Here is a 23,624-nt window from a genome sequence, read left to right on the forward strand (position 1 = left end):
GATCTGGGACTTCCCAGGCCTCCAGAACTGTGAGAGAAACTTCTATTGTTTAAGCCACCGGTCTGTGGAAATCTGTTACAGCTGCCCTAGCGAACTAAGACCACAAGCACTGAAGTCCTTTGGCAAGGTATTCAAAAGGAAAGTTTAACTTTAATTTATTAAACCTAAAATATACACACATCTTACCCCCTTTTCTTTTTCTTTTTTTCTGTTAAAGAATGAGAATGGGGCCACTGGCTAGCTTTAGTTTAAGCAAAAATCCAGGTAACACTCTGAAAGGCACACTACAAGATATCTACACATAGTAGAAACTCAATAAACCTTCAGCCAAATAATGAGTGGTCAGAACTTGATTCTGTGCTTACGAAAGTAACATATCCCTCACCTATTCCCCAAACTATGCACCACCAACTGTAAATAACAAATGCTCAAAGTATGTGTTTCTGTTTTGCAGCCAACACCATAAAGAGGCAGACCGCCTTTTTAAGAATCTGGCCAACCCCAAACACCCCTTTTCAACTTGCCTACTCTCCTAGCCCCTTCTTATCCCCTGGGAGTTTATGCCTTGACATTTAAAATTTTACATTTTATTGACAAAACAAAATAGAATTTTTCATTATCAAATTTTAAGAAGTCTGCCTAATATATTTTGTCTGGTGAAATAGTAAAAATAAAAGTAAAAGGATTTATTGCCCAACTTGGACATAAATTTTTTTAATTTAATTAATTAAATTATTTAAATTAGTTTACTTCTTGGTGAAAAGAGGTAAATCTTAAGGGTTCAAAGGAAAATAAAAGTTACTGAAAACATGCAAATTACCAAAATATAAAAGTAGAAATCTAGCAGTTTTCATTATGCCTTACAGTACTTTCCCAAAACAGTTGCTGCCAATTAGCATGGATGAATGAATGGGCTAAATATATAAAAGACAAAAGAATAAGAAGAACCTAGAGTTTATAGATACAGAGTGGGGACACTTTTAATAAGCATTTCAATTGTCTTAAATTTGTTGATGAAATGTGCCCAGAAAAAGATTATACCAAGAAAAGTCAGCAAAAAGAATACTGTTCTCCTTGTAACATAAATTAGGTAATACCACAGCATATCTTACAAATAAAAGCCCCTCAGAGTCTCAAAATAAAACCTCTTTAAGGGCTTCCCTGGTGGCGCAGTGGTTGACTGTCCACCTGCCGATGCAGGGGACACGGGTTCGTGCCACGGTCTGGGAAGATGCCGCAGAGCGGCTGGGCACGTGAGCCATGGCCGCTGAGCCTGCGCATCCGGAGCCTGTGCTCCGCAACGGGAGAGGCCCCAACAGTGAGAGGCCCGCGTACCGCAAAAACAAACAAACAAACAAACAAACACCTCTTTAAGTGGATGCCTAAATGGGTCCATCTTGTCTGCTCTGAAAAGAATATTACAGCCAATATACAATCTGTCTAAAATTTACAAAATGGGTCATATTCTAAAAATTCATTTTTATTTCAGAGTTGTTTGGAATTGATCACATTTCCCCATTAAAAGAAATACACACAGACGCACACACGTACATATTTATAAATGCTGACTGGGTTTCCACACCAGACCACAAGAGCCCAAGAATGTAATCAGGGAGTTGGGGTGTGGGGGGGAGACAACATAGGAGTCCGCGGAACCAGTAATGGACCTGAACTACCGTACATCTGAAATAAAAATAAACAGAGGACAAGATAGTTAAAATAGCAGCAAATTACAAATAATGCCAATGTAATTAAATAAGAAATGATGTGTTTTTTTCCAACTCATCTTGAACATTGGTTAGAAGTAGAAGACAAATTTAATCCGCTAAGAAAGTGGAGACGTCTGTGGAGACATCGAGGAAGGAGCAGGAGTACTTTCAAGCATTTTAGTGACTGGTGCAATTTTTTTGGGGGGTGGGGTGCAACTTTAAAAAATACAAATTTCATTTCCACATCTACAACATTTCCATTTTCCCTGATACAAATGTAATTCTAGTCAAGCAATCATAAGGAAGGTAATTTGTTTATTTTGTAAATGGGATAAAAAGATGGAGACAAGGAAAAGGAAACATAGCAAGATTTAGAACGGAATCGTTAAGTGCTTAATAAATACTTGCTGAAAGGAGAGGAGGGAGAAATCTAAAAAGACTGCTGACAGTGGAAATAACTAAAGTTTAAATAGTAAAAGAGAAAGACGGAGGTAAAAAGGAGAAAGAAGGACCGGACATGCCCGTACTATTTTTAAAGGGGGAAGAAAATAGGTGGTAATCAGAGAGTTCTCAGTCCTGCCACTCGGGAGGGTCACTGACTCAGAACAGCTGGGATGGGTCTAGCCAGGAAACAATCACGATAACTAACATAAATTGAACATTTATTATGTACCAAGGACTGTTCTGAGAGCTTTTACAGGCTCAAAGCAACCTTCTGAGATAGCTACTATTTTTGTTGTTGTTGTTCTAATTTTATAGATGAGAAAGCACATTAATATGCCCAATGTCATTAAGACAGAATGCCAGAGAGCCAGGTTTGAAACCTCGTCAGTTTGGTTCCAAAGCCTGCACCACGAAGCACTACTGCCCCTACAGTAGAACCATCACACACACAGGGAAAATGACAGAGAAAATGACGATGACAAATACAAAGAAGAGTTCTGCATTGTAGGTTCCTATAGTTACTAAGTATTCCCCTGTTAATGAAAAAGTAACCAGTAGAGAACCTCTGGAATTCAGCACCCATTTGACAAATATTTATTGAGCATCATTCACTGTTCTAGACACTAGGGATACAGCAATAAACAAACCAGACAAAAATCTCTACAGGTGAGGAAAGTAGTAAAAAAGATATTTTTACAGTATACTAGAAGATGGTAAGGGCTATGGAGAACTTAAAATAAAATGACTAAAAAAAGAGCCAAATGAAAAGGTAACATTTCAGCAGAAATGTGAAGGAGCTGAAGCAGTACACATGAGGGTATCTGGAGAAGGGCATGACAAGCAGAGGAAACAAGTACTGCAAAGTGCCTGGCAAGCTTCAGGAACGGCAAGAAGGCGGCCAGTGTGGCTGGAGAAGACTGAGGACGAACAGGAGGATACAGAAGTCAAAGAGGTACCCAGGAGCCAGCTCAACCAGAGGCTTGTAGGGACTCTGGCTTTTCCTCCGAGTGAAACACATGGGTGGATTTTTGAGCATGATCAGATTTATATTTTTACAGGTCTAAGTCAGATGCTGTGTTCAGAATAAATTATTTGGAGTCAATGGTGGAAGCAGGGAGACCAGGTAGGAGACTATTGCAATAATACAGGTGAGAAAGGATGGGGTACTGAGCGAGGAGAGCAGTAGCAGAGCTAGTAAAAAGGGATTGGATTTAGGTGATTTTTGAAAGGCAGAGCCTAAAGGATTTGTTGATTAAGAACACTGCCGTGAGGGAGAAAGAAGAGTCCAGGGTGACTCCAAGTTTTTTCCTGGCCCAAGCAACAGGAAGATGTCATCTGAGAAGGGGAAAACTGTAGGTGTTCCCACAGGCTTGAGACTGGAAGAAGGCAAGTGGAGACCAGTTGGACAAGTTAAGTTTGAGGTAACTATTAGGTATGGAAATATCAAGTAGACAATTGGATGTAAATTTCCTGGGAGGGATCTGGCCTGTAGGTATACATTTCAGAATCATCAGCATACAGACAGTATTTAACCCCCGGTATACCATCGGAGTCCACTGGGCCCAACTTTTCTTTGTTTAACAGTTCTATATTTAAGGATTTACATTTTATGACTTATTCTTTCTCAGAGGTATTTCCCATCCTTGCCCCCCCACCAAAACCCAAAGAAAATGTTACTTTAAAAATAATAACAGGGCTTCCCCGGTGGCGCAGTGGTTGAGAGTCCGCCTGCTGATGCAGGGGACATGGGTTCGTGCCCCGGTCCGGGAAGATCCCACATGCCGCGGAGTGGCTGGGCCTGTGAGCCATGGCCGCTGAGCCTGCGTGTCCGGAGCCTGTGCTCCTCAACGGGAGAGGCCACAACAGTGAGAGGCCCGCGTACCGCAAAAATCAAAAAAAAACCAAACACATTCTATCTTGCAATTAACATATGGGTTCCCTGAACGCTTTTATAAATCTAAGGTGCATTATGAGATTTTAGGGATCTTATTTTCCCTATATCTTGAAACATTCTGATTTTTCAATTAGCTTTACTCATTAATTATTCCCAACCATGTTTTAAAAAATGACCAAAGTAATAAAATGACAGACCAATGGCATACTCACTTAGAAGAATGATACAATAGTGAAATAAATCACCACTAACACATCATCCTTCAGTTTTCTTACTGCATTGTGCAAAGTATTGTATCATCTTTCAAGAAGGCTTTAAAGAAGATTAGAGATGCTGTTTTTTTTTACCGTTTGTTCAGTTTTCATTGAATACAGTTTTTCACGTCTCGCTCAAAATAACAAAGAAAAACTAACAGAGGAAAATGTTTCACAATTATTAGATGAATCCGAAGATGAATGCAAACACGGATAGCAGCACTCTAAACTCTAATGATGATGGTGAAGTCTGATATATAGAAGTGAAATCTTGAGACTACGATTCTTCAGATGATTACATTCTAATCTAGGATATAAGCTTGACCACAGTCAAGAATCAGTAAGTAAACAATATATTTCTAATAACAAAAAGGAACTATGGTAGTCTCATCCAGTTCAACAGAAAGAATGTCCTCATGCAGTATTTTGCTATGAGAATTGGGATCATCCTGTTTCACTAAAAGGACATGTAACAGTATTCTTTCTTTTCTTAGAACATGACACAATTTACTGGATACAGTTCACACATGGCCAAGTGCTGAAGGTAGATACATATATAAAGGTAACTGGAAGGAAACAGATGGTACAGAAATGAAAAGATCATCTTTTGAACATAATTATGTATTGTCAAAGGATTTCTAAAAAAAATCTTTAAATATTGTGTTTAGACTATGTAAGTGAAGGAAGAAGAACCTGAAGCAGTAATTAGCTAGACCCTATTAGAGACATATTTGGAATCTGAAATCAGAATTTACAAGACGGGTGTGTTCCAGGTTAATGAATGACATAAGCAATTAAATTACATTCAAAGGAGGCTGCTTTTTGAGGTATACGCTTCCCAAACTAGAAATACGGGGAATAAAAATTGGGACAGTACATGTCAGTGAGACATCATATATTTGGAAGATTCACATCTACACAGGTAGAGATCTACAAAAGGAGCAGGAGCAGAACAAATGGTCAAAAACAGTACAAATACTGACACAGAACCTAAAACTCACAGCATAAATATAACTTGTGACAATCTTAGAACAAGTTTGGGATTGGCTTGAGTACTACTCAGCAAAAAACTTGCTTTAGTTGCGCTATTAGGAAGAACAGGGTTGAATTTGAATGTATTTTCACAGATGGAAAAGGAAGAGAAATCGAGAGCACATTATTTAGATTTCAAAAAGAGTAAACGATTCTTTCTGTCCTTAGAAAAACTGTTAATGTTCTTCTCAGCTCAATGCAGTCTCAACTACTAATAGATTCAAAGACCCCTCTTAAAAAGATACCCCAAAAGATCTTGTACTATTAACAAGGCTAAAGAAGGTTTAGATACAATGATAAGAAAGTTAAAATCTGTGCTTGCAAAAGAATGGCTGGAAGATAGCCTATGTCTATTTTCTTCAGTATGATTGATATTAGTACAACAAATGCTTTCATTTGGTTCAATTACAAGATCGCAAATTAATAAGACAATTCCTCATATGGCCAGGAAATGAACTTGCAAGAATAAATACAGAACTAGGAAGAGAACGTTTACCCTCTCAACCACAAGCATGAGTCTCGGAGAATAGGAAGAAAGAGGATACAAAAAGGATAGGAAAACATGAAGTACTGCAAAAAAGATTTAAAAAAAAACCATGAATAGTATTCAAATGTGACTTGTAGTCACTATAGGAGAGATATGTAGTTAGTTGCGTGAATACATTTTTTCTTACTTCTAATAAAGTTGTTTTTCACTATAATTTTTCTTCTTTTTTTTTTACAGATTTGGTGCAGACTTTTAAAATTATTTATTTAAAAATTTTATTTATTTTTTGGCTGCGTTGGGCCTTCGTTGCTGTGTGAGGGCTTTTTCTAGTTGTGGCGAGCGGGGGCTACTCTTCGTTGTGGTGCATGGGCTTCTCACTGCGGTGGCTTCTCTTGTTGCGGCACGTCAGCCCTAGAGCATGTGAGCTTCAGTAGTTATGGCATGTAGGGTCAGTCGTTGTGGTGCACGGGCTCTAGGGTGCACAGGCTTCAGTAGTTGTGGCACACAGGCTCAGTACTTGTGGCTCGTCGGCCCTAGAGCGAAGGCTCAGTAGTTGTGGCACACAGGCTTAGCTGCTCTGCGCCATGTGGGCTCTTCCCGGACCAGGGATCGAACCCACGTCCCCTGCATTGGCAGGCGGATTCTTAACCACTGCGTCACCAGGGAAGTCCTTCACTACCATTTCTTATTTCTTAAATTAGTCATAAGAGTTCAACAATCCGCCACTGAACGATACAGACTGAAATCGTGTCAGGTCCGGAAACTGATACCCAATTACATTCCACTGGTGTCAAAAAATATTTCGACTCTTAACACTTTCACAGGGAGAATAAATTGTGTACTGGCCACGTACGGAGGTATTGCTTTGATAGTCTTATATTTCAAGTTAAGGTCTAAAAAAACTCCAGCTGTGAAAGCAACATAAACGGATTCTAAACTGTATCTCATCTATTAAGTTCCCAGGCCTGAAGAAGCTAACGTCAACTCATCACGTGATACTCGACTTGTACAATAAATTATTGTACAAATAATTTTTTAAAAAAAAGAGTTAACGAAGATAAAAAGATCAGAGAGCCCACTGGGCCCAGCTGACAAATAGTTTTGGCTATTTGTCCTGGTTAACTGAGAATTAAATCCATGAGACTAGATGAAATCACTAAGTAAAAGAATCAAGAGAAGAGATCCAAAGACTTGACCCAGAGTATGACAACTTTAAAACTGAGAAGAAATCACCAATAAGATAAGAAGAAAACCAGGAGAGTGTGATGTCCTGGAAGTCAAGTACCCAAGAAAGTGCATCACAGAGGAAGGAATGATCAGCCACATTATGTTCTACAGGCAGGTCAGGTAACATGAGGACTGAGACCCAACCACTAGACTCAGCAGCATGGAGGCTACTGGTAATATTGACAAGAGCCATTTCCGTGGCAATAAAAACCTAATTGAGCGAGTTTAAGAGGGAGTGAGAGGAGAAGAACTGGTATGAGCAAACAGAGACAACTCTACTGAGTTTTGCTCTAAGAGAAAAGAAAAGTAGCTGACAGAAAAGTGAGGTTAAGAGTATTATATTTTCAAGTGGATGAAAGAACAGCTTAATGGCATGTTAGCGGAACTAATCTAGTAAACACAGAAAACCTGATGATCCCAGAGAGAGGAAAGAGAATTGCTGGGTCCAGGTCCTAAACAGGCTAGCAGAGATGGGACCTAGTACACAACTGAGGGGCTGGCATTATAAGGAAGGCAACTGCTTAGTGTACAGTAATGGGAGAGAGGGAAAGTTCACTGACACTGATGGTACAAGGTGGGTAAAGTGTGGTGGTGGGAAATTTCCTCCTGATTGCTTCAGCTTTCTCACAAATACTCTAGTAACTAGAAGATTTGCAGACAAAAGCCAAAGAAGGGATGATTTAGCAATGCATATGCATTCTGCAGAGACTGGCCTAAAATGGCATAGTATCAGGGCACCCTTCTCACCTGCCCTCTTTTGGTTTCTGTTACTCTGAAATCTCTTGTAATCTCCAAATGGCGTAACTTCTCCAAAGAGGAGTTGGGAGGACAGGGGACACACAAAGGAGTCACTGGTCCACAGTGATTCTGAAATCTCACTGGGCAAATAAATGTTGGGAGTTCCTTGATTAGGTCTCAAGGCTGTGGTAGGATTCTCTGTGGCTCTTGCCTTTGAATCATCCTTCTTTTTTCAGGACAACTAGCACGTGTCAGCAGCTGAGTAATTTTCTCAGCTTGCTTCCTGCCAGAACAATTTTGGGGGTTCAACAGCTTCTTTTCAGTTTGAACTGTCTCTTCTCCTTTTCAGCTGTAGCTGCAGTGGGCCTCCTGTGAATCTCACTGAGATTCACTGCATTAGACAAAAGCTATATCCACAAATATCTTCAAGATAAGCCCTTCTCTACCTTCTCTCGTGCTAAAACAGTTGTAAGACCTATTCCTTGATTGAAAGGTCTTCTGTGTGACTCTTAAGGTTTTTCTTAGGTTTTAACAAAAGGTTTTAAGCCACACCCTCAGCTTCATCTTTAGACCAGGATTCTCCAGGCAGTGCCCTTGAACTGACTTTTTTGTTTAACAGTCCTTTCCTCAATTTATTTCTCTCTTCTCATACTTTACTTCAAGCAGTAAGAAGAATGCAGGGGGCACCGTCAATGTTTTGCTTGGAAATTTACTTAGGGACATCTGCCAGTTCATTAGGCACCTTTTCTGCTTTTCACGCAACTACAATCAATAGTGATGCTACAATTTCTGCCACTATATAACAAGGATCCCCCTTTCCTCCAGTTTCCTTTCCTCTGAGCCTTCATGGAGATCTCCTCAAAGTCCCAAATTTTAGAAACAACATGCCCAAGGTACTCTGATTTTTCACTAACACTCTCCTCAGAGGCCACTACCCAGTTCCAAAGTCACTCCTGCATTATAGATTTCTGTTGTAGAACCACCCCACTTTGGGTACCAAAATCTATAGTTGTCTATTTCTATATAACAAATCATCCTCAGGGGACTTCCCTGGTGGCAGTGGTTAAGAATCCGCCTGCCAACGCAGGGGACGTGGGTTCAATCCCTGGTCCGGGAAGATCCCACATGCCACGGAGCAACTAGTCGGTGCACCACAACTACTGAGCCTGCGCTTCAGAGCCCACAAGCCACAACTACTGAGCCCGTGTGCCACAACTACTGAAGCCTGAGCACCTAAAGCCTGTGCTCCACAACAAGAGAAGACACCACAATGAGAAGCCCGTGCACCGCAATGAAGAGTAGCCCCCGCTCGCCGCAACTAGAGAAAGCCTGCACGCAGCAATGAAGACCCAACGCAGCCAAAAATAAATAAATAAATGTATAAATAATAATAAATTTAAATAAAATAATAATTAATAAAATAAATAATATAATAATTATAATAAATAATAATGTAATATATAATAAATAAAATAAAATAATATAAATAATAAATAAATGTATAAATAAATTTATTTTAAAAAGTCATCCTCAAACAACAGCTTAAAACATCACTTATTATCCCACAGTTTACGTGGATCAGGAAGCCAGGCGAGGCTGAGCTGGGTGCCTATGGTTCAGGGTCTCTCACAAGGCTGCCTTGATCAAGGTGTTGGCTAGGGCTGTAGTAATTTCAAGGCTGGACTGGCAAGGATCCACTGCCAAGCTCACTCACCTTGCTCTGGGCCCTCAAACATCATCTCTCTGTCATGTGGGACTCGCCATAGTGCTACTCACAACATGGCAGTTTGCTTCTCACCATGCAAGCGCTTGGGAGAGAGCTGAAGAGGGCAAGCACCCAGGATGACAGCCACAGTCTCCTTATCACCAAATCTTGGCAGTGACATCCCATTATATTTGCCACATTCTATTAGTTCGAAGTAAGTCACTAGGTCCAGCCTATACTCAAAGGCAAGAGACTGCACAAGAGCATGAATACCAAGAGGTAGGAATCACTGGAGACCACCTTAGAGGCTGCCTATCACAGACTAGATGGAAAGCATTACAGCAGGCCAGTTAAGAGTACTGACTCTCGGGCTTCCCTGGTGGCGCAGTGGTTAAGAATCCGCCTGCCAATGCAGGGGACACGGGTTCAAGCCCTGGTCCGGGAAGATCCCACGTGTCGTGGAGCAACTAAGCCCGTGTGCCACAACTACTGAGCCTGTGCTCTAGAGCCCATGAGCCGCAACTGCTGAGCCCGCATGCCACAACTCCTGAAGCTCGTGTGCCTAGAACCTGTGCTCCGCAACAAGAGAAGCCTGCGCACCTCAAAGAAGAGTAGCCCCCGCTCTCTACAACTAGAGAAAGCCCGCGTGCAGCAATGAAGACCCAATGCAGCCAAAAATAAATAAATAAATAAATATATTTTTTTTTTTTAAAAAAAGAGTACTGACTCTGAAGCAAAACTACTGGGTTTGACTCTTGCTTCTGTATCACAATATGAAAAACGAATCATAAAATAAGACAATAGTTGTGAAAGGACCTGACCTCATACACAGGAAGCACTTGGGAATTCCTGTCCCCTTTTCTCTTCCAATCCTAATTGTCTTTAACCATCTTGAGAATTTCCCCGGCATTAGATGTAATCTGTAAGCACCCACTACCAGAGCAGCATGGTATTGAACAACATGAAAAAATATTATTTTGACTTTCAATGAGTCCAAGAAATGTATCTTTAATAAACTTAATAAAATCAAACAAAAGGATAAAAAGAAAGATCCGGAATCAATGAAACAGAACAGACGGGAATATACACACAACAGCAACTGTCTCCCCCACCCCACCCCAATCCTGGCATCTGCTTTTAAATTGTAATGTCAATCTTGGCAAAAAAATACCGTATCACTTTTTATCTAATTAGCAAGTAAAAGTACAATAAAGAGAATAAATAAATCATTAAGAATGATTTAGATGCTTTTATTTAGATGTCAGTTTATCTGAGGAATACGGCATTCAACAAGAACACTGGGGAGTAATATCATCCCCATTTTACAGATGAGACACAAGAGCATAAAGATGATGGGACTTGTTTTAATAACACAGCAGGTTAACAACTGACCAAGAATAGAACTGCAACCAGCATACAATATCATACACGATGAAGCTATAATCAGTTCTTTTTGATTTTCATGGATATGGCGATCGGGCTAAAACGGCCAGTGATTAAGCATTCATCTCACACTCAGGAAAAATAACTGACAGTTATTTTAAAGAATGAAAGGCAGGCTTTCATTATTTAACCTCTAAATTAATGGTCTGAATTCAAATAAGCAAATAAAACACCATGTGAGTTAATATACAAATAAGGTAGCACAGAACCTACAGATATGAATTAAGTGGAATCAAAACCCAATATTTTAGGCTACACAGATAGTTCATTATACTAAGAATATCTAATTAACCTTTTAACTAATATTTGTGGAGTGTGTTCTATGCTGGCCTTATATGACAGGTACTACATGTTACCTCATTTAATAATAGCGAAGGATGCTGAGAAAGCGCTTGTGAAGAGGAGCAGCAAGCTCACCTCCAGAGGAGGAACAAGAACGCTGCGCTGCAACCTGCTCAGGAGTTTTTAAAGCATATTTAAACATATTTCCAGAACCAAGATGGGGAAAAGGGAGCTAGCGAAGGAAGACTACAACTCCTAAAGTGTACTTTATTCATTGCAAAAAGAAATGAAAGAAAATGTGTTTTGGGAGTTACAGGCTTCGCTTCCCTATCCCCCCCATCCCCAAGCCAGTATGTGTGCTTTACCACATTGATTTTCTACCCCTTCAAGTATACAATTAAAATCTTAAAAAATGAATGTTTGCTTAAATGGTTCCAACTTTATTCCCTAATTTATAAATTTTACAACAACAAAATTCCATATTCTGGTTTGAAAAATGACAAGATACTTGTTTAAGAGTAAATGCCACATTAAAACGAACAATATTAAAACATACATATTAAGACAGGCAACTTTCTTATACAACTGGAAGAGCTTACCTCTCAGCATTCATGTATCCGGCCGTCATCTCTACCTAAAAATGTTATTCTCACTTCCAAACCCTGATCCCAAGGCCTTCTGCCTCATACCTGTGCAACCCTATAGTTGTTACCCAACAACTACCCATTAGTAATCGATCTCCCTGCTTCTAGTCCCTCCCGAAACTATTCTATCCACAGAACCTAAAACCAAAGCGCTATTTTGAGAAGGGTAAATATTGCTGTACTGAAAAATTTAAGAATTCTTATTTTCTGTAGAATAGTGATCCAGTATTCAAGATCCTCCAGGTTATCCATCAAACCATTTCTTTCTGTCATTCCTGTCTCTTCCAGTAATACTGGTCCCTTCACTATCCTCCAAACTTTCTTTCCTCCCTTCTTTTCGCTACACAAATGTCCAATCAGTGCCTACTCTATGCCAGGCACCTTTCTAGGCGCATAGAATACGCCAGTGCCTTCATGGAGTTTACATTCTGGTTGAAGGAGAAAGGCAATAAGCAAACATACACAGCAAGTCAGATGGTGGCAGGTGCTAAGGAGAAAAATAAAGATGGGAAATGTTGAATAAAGGGGTACGGAATTACTGTTTAAACAGGGTGCTCCTGATAATGTGACAACTGAGTAGAGATTTCACATAAACAAGGAAGTCAAGCAGATATCTCCAGAAAGAGCAAGGAGGTGGGCAAAAGCTAAGGCCCTGAGGCAAGGGTGTGTTTGAAATGTTCAAAGAATGGGCAGGAGGACAGAAGAACAGGAGGTCAAAGACAGCCAGGGGAGCAAGTCATTTAGGGCCTTACAGGCCAGTGCAGGGCCTTTGACTTTTATGCTGAGTGAGATATGAAGCCACTGGAGAGTTTTGGCCAGAGGAGCAATGTAATGTGACATTTGAAAGGATCACTCTGGTTGCTGTGTTGAGAACAGACTTCAAAGAAAGGATTGGAGAAGAAGAGAAGCAGGGAGGCTAGTTAGAAAATTATTATAATAATACAGGCAAGAGATAGCGGTGGCGTGGCCAGGATGAAAGCAATGGGACTCAGGAGTAGTTGTTAAGGTTTCATGGTCATTCTTGACGCTGTATCTCTGTTTCTGCCAGTTCTCCATCTGACTTGTATCTATTTAGTTCTCCCAGAATCTAGCTTAAATTACATCTCCTTCAAGAAACCTTTCCCAACCAATCTCATCCTCAGTGATTACCCACTTTTCCCAGCTCCTGTCGACAACTGCCCATACCACCTACCGACTGGCATGTCGTCTTTGCTACAAGGTACAGTTATTTATCTATTTAACTTCTATGTCCCTATTTTGCCCCATTATCCTTGAGAAAGAAAATACTTTATAACTCTTGGTATCCTCATTTTGCTGCATAAAACATATTCGATAAATGTTCACTAATAATCAAATGGCATCACCTAGAAATTACTATCCCTCAAAAGAAATGATCATACACTCACTTTCTCCTGTAACTGCCCAAATCAAAGAGAGGCCTGCTATCACCCAGGCCACATATCATCCGGGGCTACAGTCTGCTTACTTAGCACAACTAGTTTCTCTGGACCAATGGTTTTCAAAGGGTAGTCTCTGGCCCAGTAGCATCAGCATCCCCTGGGAATGTATTAGAAATGTAAACTCCCAGGTACGCTCAGATCTAAGGAATCTAAAACTCTGGAGGTGGGCCCCAGCAGTCTGTGCATTCTGATGCACCATAGAGTTTGAGAATTATTACTCTGGCTTACAAGTTTAAGTAATTACCCTGCTTTTACAAGAGATTTCTGGAACGATTCCATCCTGGCTTACATCCTCATTCTCCTCCACCATCATCAGAAGTCCAAGGCTTCTGGATGGCTCACCCTGTACAGCTCTGCACAGCCGCTCTTCTGGTCCCGCCTCTGGCTCTCCCTCGCCCTCCTAAGCCCTCGCGGTCATGAGTTACCCTCAGTAACCTCTTCTATATACTCACTCTCTTCTCTGCGATGTTCCCTTCACCTTTTTTGCTCTAAAGGAAACCTGACCGCTGCTGAGAACACTGCTGCTGCTTCAGTAGGAGCTTTCCTCCTTCCATTACACACCTCAGGCAGTGGCAAGCATCCTTCCTACTCCGCACTACCATCTCGTGTTGAACCTCACAGGTATCCTCCTTGCTTTCCAAGACTACTTCTACCCTCCGTCCCAACTGCAGATCCTTTGAAACAGGTGTCGTCTGCCTACCTCCTCAAGTCTTAGCACAGTGCTCCCTGTCTTCATCTCCTTTATTAGTTTTGTCATTTTTGACGATCTCAACATCCACGCAGATGATTCATTAACTACTCTGGCCTCCTAGTTGCTGGTACTGTTCTAATGTGTTTAAGTGCCAACTATATTTTTTCACTGAAGCCACTGACCTAGAACTGTATCCCAGCACCGTCATCACCAATAACCACACCTTCTCCAAAATCTCAAGTGTCTCAAGCATTCTCCTCTCACACCATCAGGTTTGCCTGCTCTAGGAGTTTTCCCACGCTAGCATTTCTCCAGCCTCCTTCAGATCTCTACTCTACAGGTTGACCCTACTGCTTTTTGACCACCCTACTCCTCTCCTCCTCATGTTCTTAATTCCCTCCTAAGCCAGTTTAGATTCTAGGGTCCAACACTATACGTAATCCTTTTCGAAAAGTCTTAGTTCCTTTGCCCCCTTTTCCCTTAGTCTAACTTACCTAGTAAAATCTCAATTCCTGGTTAAATCCAACTCTTGCATCTAAACAACAGAAGATTGCTGGATAAAAATCACACAACTGACTTACCACCACTCACTCAAGTTTATGACCACAGATTTTAAGCATCCTACACCTCTCCAGTAAGTACACTTCCCATTTTTTTGAGATGACTACTATTTCACCCCTTGTCCTCTCTCCTCAAATCTGCGACACTTCTTCTCCACTCCCTGCACTAACACTTTCAGCTACGTTTATCTTACATGTTATAAAGAAAGCAGACACGCGCAGAGAACTCCCTCTTCTGCCTGAAACCAATGCCACCAGCCTATCTGGCTCTAAACCCACACACTCCGCCCTCCTTCCTATTAAAAAGAAAACTGCTTCTGGCCAATCCCTCTCTGTATGCTGGATATAGCAGACTTTGCTTCTGCAATTAGCCTCTTTCTTTTCAGCACCCTCAATTCTTCCCCTACTGGATCTTTCCTAGTGACAAAAGACATGTCTTGATATCACCTATCTTTTAAAAATTGTCTCTTGAATACACATGCCCATTTAGTAACTGCCCCAATTCTTTGCTCCACCCCACAACTACACAATATTTCACTGTCTCAACATCTTCACCTACCAATTAACAACTCAACCCATTCCAATTGGCTTTTTCATCCCCATCATTCCAACTCAAACAGCTCTTACTGAGTTCACCAATGACTAACATCCTACCAAGGCCAATGACCAATTATTTGGTCTTAAGTAATCCAAACCCAACAACTTCTTCCCCAGAGTCTGTGATATCAGATACTTGCCTTGTTTCCCTCCTACCTTACCCAATTCCAGTATCCTTTAGACCTCTAGTGAGAAGCCTCGGGGCTTCTACCTCAGGCTTATTCTCCAGTTACATTTTCTCCCAAGGCTTTAAATATGCACTGATGAATCTCGACCTTATACCTTCAACTCACATCTCTCTTCTGTGCTCCAGGCTCATATCAAATTGCCACTGAACTTCTCCACTTGGATATCTATTAGACGTTTCAGACTAAACAAGTCCAAACCATAAATATTGTTTTTTCCTGTGTACTCTCTGTCCTGTTGCAAGGAAATGCCCCCTCCATCCTAATTCCTCAAACCAAAAGTTGAATAAGCCAGATTTCTCTCTCGTCTCACCACACACACAAGCCATCTTTAATCTTATCAAATTGCTCTCCAGAGTCTAAGCCATCGCCTCTTGTTTCTTGACCTCCCTTATCACTTTTCGTAGAGCAAGTCAACTCTCCTGCTGAAAATCTCCCAATAGCTCCCCATTTTTAACCAGAACAAAATTCAAAATCTCTACCATGGGACATGATCTGACCCTCACCTACCTCTCCAGTCTTATCTTCCTACGTTCTTTTTGTTCTCTACACTCCAACCACACTGCCCCCTTTCTGCCCGTTGAATCCCCACACTCATTCCTGTCTGAGGACTCTGTATTTGCTACTCCTTCTATAATGCTTTCCTCCCGTAGGTTGACAAGATGGTGTTTCTTATCATTTAGGCCTTTCCCACCCTAGCTAAAGCATTCGCGGTCATATTACCTTTTCTCTATAGCACTTATTAGTTTCTGAATTTATCTTGTTTGCTTACATGTTTACAACTTTCTTTTTCCAGTTACAGAATACAAACTCTATGGAAAAGAACTTTGTCTTGTTCGTGCTCTTTCCTCACCTCTTAGAAAGTGATCAGCACACGGTAGTCATCAATAAATGTGTTAACTTCTTGAGTCTCATTAATATAATCATTTATTTAGCCCCTTACAGTTTCCTGAGCTTTAAAAATATGCATAAGGGACTTCGCTGGTGGTGCAGTGGTTAAGAATCCGCCTGCCAATGCAGGGGTCACAGGTTTGAGTCCTGGTCTGGGGAGATCCCACATGCTGCAGAGCAACTAAGCCCGTGTGCCACAACTACTGAGCCTGCGCTCTAGAGCCTGTGAGCCACAACTACTGAAGCCCACACGCCTAGAGCCTATGCTCAGCAACAAGAGAAGCCACCGCAATGAGAAGCCTGCGCACCACAACGAAGAGTAGCCCCCGCTCGCCACAACTAGAGAGCGAGCAGCAACGAAGACCCAACGCAGCCAAAAATAAATAAATTTATAAAAATATGCATCAAACCAATTTCACTCAAAGTATAAATATAAATTCTGCAATAATAATAGAAGCCTCTTGTTATCTTTCTATATACAAATTTGATCACACCTGATCCTGCTTAAAATCAACAGCTCCTTGTTGGAATAAACAAACATCTTTATTCAGATAATCTAGGCTCTAAAATTTTTAATTTTCATCCATCACTATTCCACTCACCCAACACATACAAGCCACATGGAATTATATATGGTTCACAACATATATACTATCTCACCAATCTATCCCTTTTTGGGAAAGCAATGACCCTTTCCATGCCTCACCCACTCAGCCTGTCTATCTCCTCCTCTGTAAAGACTCCTTTGAACTCCTAGATGCTGTAAGCTCTTCTGTCCTCTATCTGCTTTGCCTCCTGTTAAATAGGCGCATTCTCCGTACTCCTAAAGCTAATCCCATCTTCTCAAAGCATAAGAGCAATCCTTCCTCTTCTCTCGAATACTCCACTTCTCCTTCTCAAATGAATTTGCTCGGCTAGCTTTTAAACATGACCAAGTCTCTTTTATTTAAAATAAAACAAATAAACCTTTCTATGCCACACATACTCTTCTAGCTACCCTCTACATCCCTTCAGAGTCAGTCAAACTTTTCCAACAACTGTCTACACTCACTATTTCTATCTCCATTTCCTTCTCCCATCCCCCCTCCGCCCCCAAACTCCTGAACTGACTCCATTCCCAGGATTCTGCCTTCATTAGTCCGTCAAAACAACGCTTGCAAAGGTCATCAATGACCTCCACGTTGCTAAATCCATGGAGATATTTCAGTTCTCTCTTCCTGCCACTCTTTTATCTTAGTTTCCTAATGTCCTGGTTTTCCTTCTGAAGAACAAGCTCTCTGGAATCTTGTTCCCTGCCTTCTTTGCAGGTTCATCTCCTCTACCAGGCAGGTATCAACTTCTCTCCTTGCTCTACATTTTCTCCCTAGGCCAGTCTCATCTTAAGCCACTGAGTTTCAACATCATCAAACGTGCCCACAGCTTCAATTATTATTGTATGCAGGTTTCTCACAAATTTATAGTTTAATCCTCTATCTTTCCTTGTATTTCCAGACCTAGGTAGTCAACTATCTAAGCGGTATTTCCCCTTGAACATCTCAAAGTTACCTAAAAGTACTAAATCCAAAATCAAACTCATGATATCCTTCCTCTTCCCGCCTACAAAAACACTTGGACCTCTTCCAAACCATAACACCATGCTGCCGACTGTACCTTCAGCATCTCTCTCAGGCAGTTCTGCTTCCTCGGCACGTGCTATCACTACCATTCTCTGTCCCTTGGACTATTACTCAGCCACCACTTAACTTCTCTCTGTACTCTTACTCCTCTCTAATCTGTGTAGATATCTTTTTTTAAAAACAAATCTAATTATAAACTCCACTTCAGCCTTCTCCCAATCCTACTTAAAGTCTTTAAATGGCTTTTCACTGCCAAGTATCTGGCCTCCAATGTTAGCTGAACTGAACTATGTCTACATTTTGTGATAACTCAATTTACTATTAAGTCTAGTTCTCTAAATGCATAAACCAATTAGGATGACAAAATAGGGATTAAAAAGTGAGCATTAAAAAAAAAAGTGAGCATGTAGCCTGACTACAACCTGAATAACAATAACAACCTTAATAGCTGCTGTTATTATTATCATTATGTTACATCTGCTTAGCACAAAATAGCTTCCAAAAGTAGATTATTTCGATACTCTGTTAGGTATTAGTAGTCCATTTTAAAGATTAGAAAACCAATGCTGGAAAGGTTATACACTGACAAATGGCACCACTGAGACCCAAAACTGTTGTCTTTTGACTCACAGTCCATGATTTCCATGTTTCGTGATAAAGCCATCACTTACTGACTACTTCGTTTCTAAAATGGCTGATACACATCTTTCTAAGATTACTCCATTAATGCTCTCAAGAACTATCACATCCTTTTCACAACCTGGAAAATCAAGGTACATACAATTAAGTAATGTGTCTCAAGTAATTAATGGATATGGATACAGAATTCAGGTTACCTTATTTTCATTTCTCTACTCCAGCCTGTATCAGGCTGAATGGTAGCAGTGATAAACCAGACACTACTGAACAAATAAAAGAAGATGTTAAGTGTGATGTAGGAAGCTCTGAAGGCCAGACAGACCAGACCAAATCCTACCTCCGCCAATTCTAAATTGTGTGACTTTAGCAAGTTACTGAAGTTTCTACTTTCTCCTCTGTAAAATGAAGATAACAGCTAATTCTCACATGTGTTGAGGACTGAAGTGTATGTCTAACATATATGTTATCACTCAATAAACAATTTAAAAGAAACAAAATAAAAAATATCAGCTTCTCCCAAAAGAAGATAGTGTAAAAAAATAAATATTATACTCCAATAAAGATGTTAAAAAATAATAATAAATAAATAAATAAGAGCCATAGAGTTTAAAAAAATATGGAATTGAGTTTCCAGCCCTGCCATTTACTAATTATCATATACTCTTTCTTGGTCTCTTTCCTAACTTGTACAATACAGATAATGATTCCGGGCCCTTAGCACTGCTGTGAGGATGAAATAAGATGACATATAAAAGCACTTTCTTAACCGGATAGCATCATGCAAAAATCATTATTATCTGTGTACATACACTGACTGCCACTGTGTTATAAACTCTTTAAGGGCATGAGGCTCTTTAATCATCTTTGTATTTGTAACAGCTAGTAGCATAGACCTCTGTCCACTATAAGCATTCGTTAAATGTTGGCTGAACTGATTTACTGAGAAGACAGGACTGAAATATGACAAAACAACAGTTCAAAGTGAAATACAGAAGTTCATCCATATAGAATATGAGTAAGAGAGAGCCTGAGACCAGTCTAGCTAAGATCAACTCAGACGGGGAGAACACATCTTGACTTCTGGGAATTTAAATAAGTGGTCTATAATTTGGTTTCCTGGACATAAACTGTATAATTATCAAACAAGTAAGTTCCCTCAGTACAGGAATCGTATGTCTCCCCCCGTCTTCCCTGCCTCTGCCCCCCACTCGCTCTCTCTGCCGCCCTCCCTGTTTTGGACAATGAAGAGGAGATGGGGAGAAGAAAGGGCATAGCAAGTGCTTAGCAGTATTGCACCCCTCCAAAAAAAAAGTTTAGAAAAAACAATGGGGATGTTCTCCACCAGGAGGCAACTTTAATGAGCGTTCTCTAGTCGCAAGTACTTAAAATACTGATTAACGGGAGACATTTCACGTAAAACTAGTTTGTATTTATCAAAGTTCTCCCTGCATGAATTCAAAGGCATCCTTCACATGCTAGAGAAAATGCTCTGGGGTAGTGAGTGGTCTGCTGAACGTTCAAACCAAAAACCTGGCTCGCACTGGCTATTTACCGAGCACCTACTATGTGCCATACATCATGTTAAGCATGTTTCATAGATTATCTCAAATGTTTACAACAATCCTGGGTAACAGGCATTATTTTCCCTATGTGATGAATGAAGAAACTGAGGTTCAGAGAGGTTAAGTGACTTGTTCATGGCCAAACAACTGGAAGTAAGAGGTGGGATTTAGACCTAGTAAAGTCTCTAAAACCCATATTCTTTGCACCGTTATCATGCTGCCCCCAATGCTAGCAGTTTCACTATAAAGGAGGGTGACTCAACAGGGAAGTGGGGAGGAGATCTGACAAAAAAGGCATGTATACAGCACAAGACGGCATTCTATCTCAGAGCTCTAGACGCACAGAAGCAAATTAATGAGCCACATCCAACTACACAACCCAAATACCTGGATGAGCTGTAACTTCCACTTTTCAGCTCTGCAGGTTCTGAGAATGTCCACACTGCTCAGAGGTATTGACAACTAATTACAGTTCAGCAGTTTTTCTAGAATGCTTAGAACAGTACCTTTAAGTCACTGCTGGTACCAAACCAAGCAGGCAATGGAGGCGATATATGCTTCACAGCTCTCATGCTTTCCAGACACTAACCTTTCCTGCACAACTGGGTGCCTTCCTGGCACACAGCTACACAAAATTCACTTCCCAGAACTTCAGAGTTAGAATAGATATCTTACAGCTGCGGAAACTGCGGTCAGAAGACTCAAATGACTGTCCAGTGTCACCTGGCTGGGTACTGGCCTCGATAAAGTTCTGACCTCCTATTCCTCGCCCAGTAAGTTTTCTCCACAGTAGCCCCTCAGTGCCTCCCCCTTAATGCTTGACTACTTTGATTTCCTTCTCTAAGGAAATGACCTCGATGTCATGTAGCTATGGCTTCTTCTGGACATTTTCACTGAATCCAGCAAATGTTTGAGGCCCTGGGCCCGAGGATGCAGATCGTGACGAGATAGAGCCGACACGTTTTTTCCCTCTACACAGTGCTGCCCCATCGTTCAGGTGTCACGGCACACATAGAAAATGGTAGTATTTTTATGGCACAAAGTGGCAAACTAGAGTACACAGGGACCAGGTGACCTGGGGAATCCTGGGCCCCTCCTGGCTGCTCCCAGGGTTGAGGGGAACAGTTATCTTGGCGTACATGTGTCTCAACCCAGCATGTGGTACTCTGGCTGGAAAGCTCTGTTCTGGGGCTAACAAGCCAAGGGGATTGAGACAAATTTACAAATAACTGTAATATAAGCACAAAGGAAATAACTGAGGAGACTGTCACTGTCTGCTCGCACCGAACATAAATGAGTGGAAATGAGACTAATTCAACTTGCTTCCTTTTATAACTTCTCTTCCAAACAAATCAAAAGACAGAATAACCCATCCTCTGGTTAACAGGTAGTTCATCAGTCCCACCAATGAGCCTGCAAAGACCCTAGACACAGATGCCTCATTCAGAGATGGAAACTACTTAAAGGACGTAAGTGTGTCAGAAAAGTTCTTTGACTTCTTCCAAATACTACAAAAATAAATCAACAGAGGGGAGAAAATCAGATTTCAAGGTCATATTCAGATATGAAAGGGGAAGCAGGAAAAGCAGCCCCTACACACACACAAGCTCCATTTCCATAAACCTAGTTAAAATTCTGCCGTCTGATATTTATAAATCTAGTCCACCTGAGCCAAGTAGGTTTCTGCGATTCCAGACATCTAGGCTGAAGGGCAAAGGGCAAAGTGAAACCTTCAAAAGCTGGCTAGCAGCCAAGGGCATCACATCTAGGAGGCTCCCTTAGCAACACACAACAACTGTCTTCTCAAGAGAAGACACTGCCACCTTTGCAAAGGACTACAGATGTTGTTTTCACAACTAACTGCAGGGGTTTTCTCCCCCCCTGTATTATTTTCCCCCTCATTCTCCTAAAAGTTACCACATTTCATAATTTAAACGTCTCTCTAGTCCCAGTATGTTTCCCTCCATCCCAAATTACAACACCAGAGTTAACAATAAATTAAAATAATGTACGGTATTAAGTTCCTGGCAAATATAAGATGCTTTATAATGCTTGGTTATAATTACCATTCTAGCTGCTTTATAATGGTTGGTTATAATTACCATTCTAGCTGCTACAGACGTGGTTCCGAACCATGGGCAAGTCACTATTTGTGACTTAATTACTTCCCTCATAAAATTTTAATAACAACAGCGACCTACTTCACAAGACTATTGTGAAGGACAACAAAAATTATTAGATAAAAACTTTCAAAGGCTAATTCCTAATTAAGAATCATACCACCTACTGGCTCTCAATATCTAAAGAGACGCTTTGCTATCAAGGTCAGTGTCCCCCAAACAAAACACAGCCAGGCCCTGACCCACCAGGAGGACTGCAGCTCCTGGGATGACCAGCTCACTTCACCTGCCCCATGTGCCTTCTCCAAACCTCCCAAGCCCGGGGGATGGCACTGCACTGGGAGCTCAGCCCTTGCACCTAAGTCTAACAAGGTAAACAACATTCTATAAAAAAAAACAAAAAACAAAACAAAAACACAACCCAATGTCACAGTCGCGGCCAGGCTTTAAAACCCTCACACCTGTGAGGAGAAGGGGCTGTGGCAGCCCGTGCTCCGTGGGGAAGGCCATTTGTGCAGGAGCAGAATCTCGCAGCTTTCCACTCCTTATATGTGCAAGTGCAAGCCCTCACCCGCAGCACTCTGTACTCACCCAGAGGTACATCATGTCAGACCGGGCTGCTCAAACTCAGCGGTCAGTTGATCCTGGACTGCAAAAAGGCCCTTCAGTGGACTGTAGGAAAGGAGGTGCCAGAATGGGGGGCCGAAGTTTGGGGTGGGGAGAACCCCCCCCAAATCACTTGAGTTTAAAAATCTAAAACCGACCCGTCTCCTCCCCCCTCCTCCCTCCTCTCCAGCTGACTGTTCTGTTGTTCTCTCTCCTCCCTCTCACCCTCCCTCTCTCTCTCTGGGAGTTCCCAGCCCCGTGTGTCTGAACCCGAGTGTACAGCACACTCGCTCTGTATTTGCCTTCAGGGAATCTCTCTCTGTCATTCTACTTCTAGAAACACAATCATCACTCACAGAGATTATTGCAAAAGGCAGGGATGGGCGGGGTTAGTAATAAACCACCGGCACCAGCTTCTAGTAGCTAGACCTCAACTAGTGTAAGAAGGGTTCTTTAAATATGAGTGAAGCAATCAAAAAAACTCTGCCCTCCAAGATCAAGGGGAGTGAGCCAAGACTCCCCTCTGCCCCAGTTCTTCTGGAGCCCCTTGCAGAAACCAAGCGTGAACAGAGAACCTGCTTGGCACCTACATTCCCTCCCTGCCAGGTCAGCCTTATGCCACTATTCTATAATTCACTAACATTCTACCAATCATAATTCTGAATCTTAGAAGATTTTAAAACATAGGAAAAATTATATATAAGCTTGAATAGGTTTTCATCTTTTGTATTACTACCACCCTAGTTCAAATCAATAGAGCCTCCCCTCTAAAGAGAGGAAAAAACAAGGGGTTTTGAATCAAGTGGATTTTGAGCCCTACCACGTTGTAGATTCTTTA

The 23,624-nt window shown here is 41.2% G+C and overlaps 1 protein-coding gene and 1 pseudogene across 13 annotated transcripts in view; one reads left to right on the top strand and one right to left on the bottom strand.

The window, feature by feature from the left end:
• Positions 1-23,624, bottom strand: part of RBFOX2 (RNA binding fox-1 homolog 2) — a 262,455-nt gene that overhangs the window by 124,368 nt on the left and 114,463 nt on the right. The gene's annotated exons all lie outside the window — the stretch shown is intronic.
• Positions 2,965-7,200, top strand: LOC132434216 (ATP synthase membrane subunit K, mitochondrial pseudogene; annotated as a pseudogene).

The sequence above is a fragment of the Delphinus delphis genome, chromosome 11, assembly GCF_949987515.2.
Source record: "Delphinus delphis chromosome 11, mDelDel1.2, whole genome shotgun sequence".
Lineage (NCBI taxonomy): Eukaryota > Metazoa > Chordata > Mammalia > Artiodactyla > Delphinidae > Delphinus > Delphinus delphis.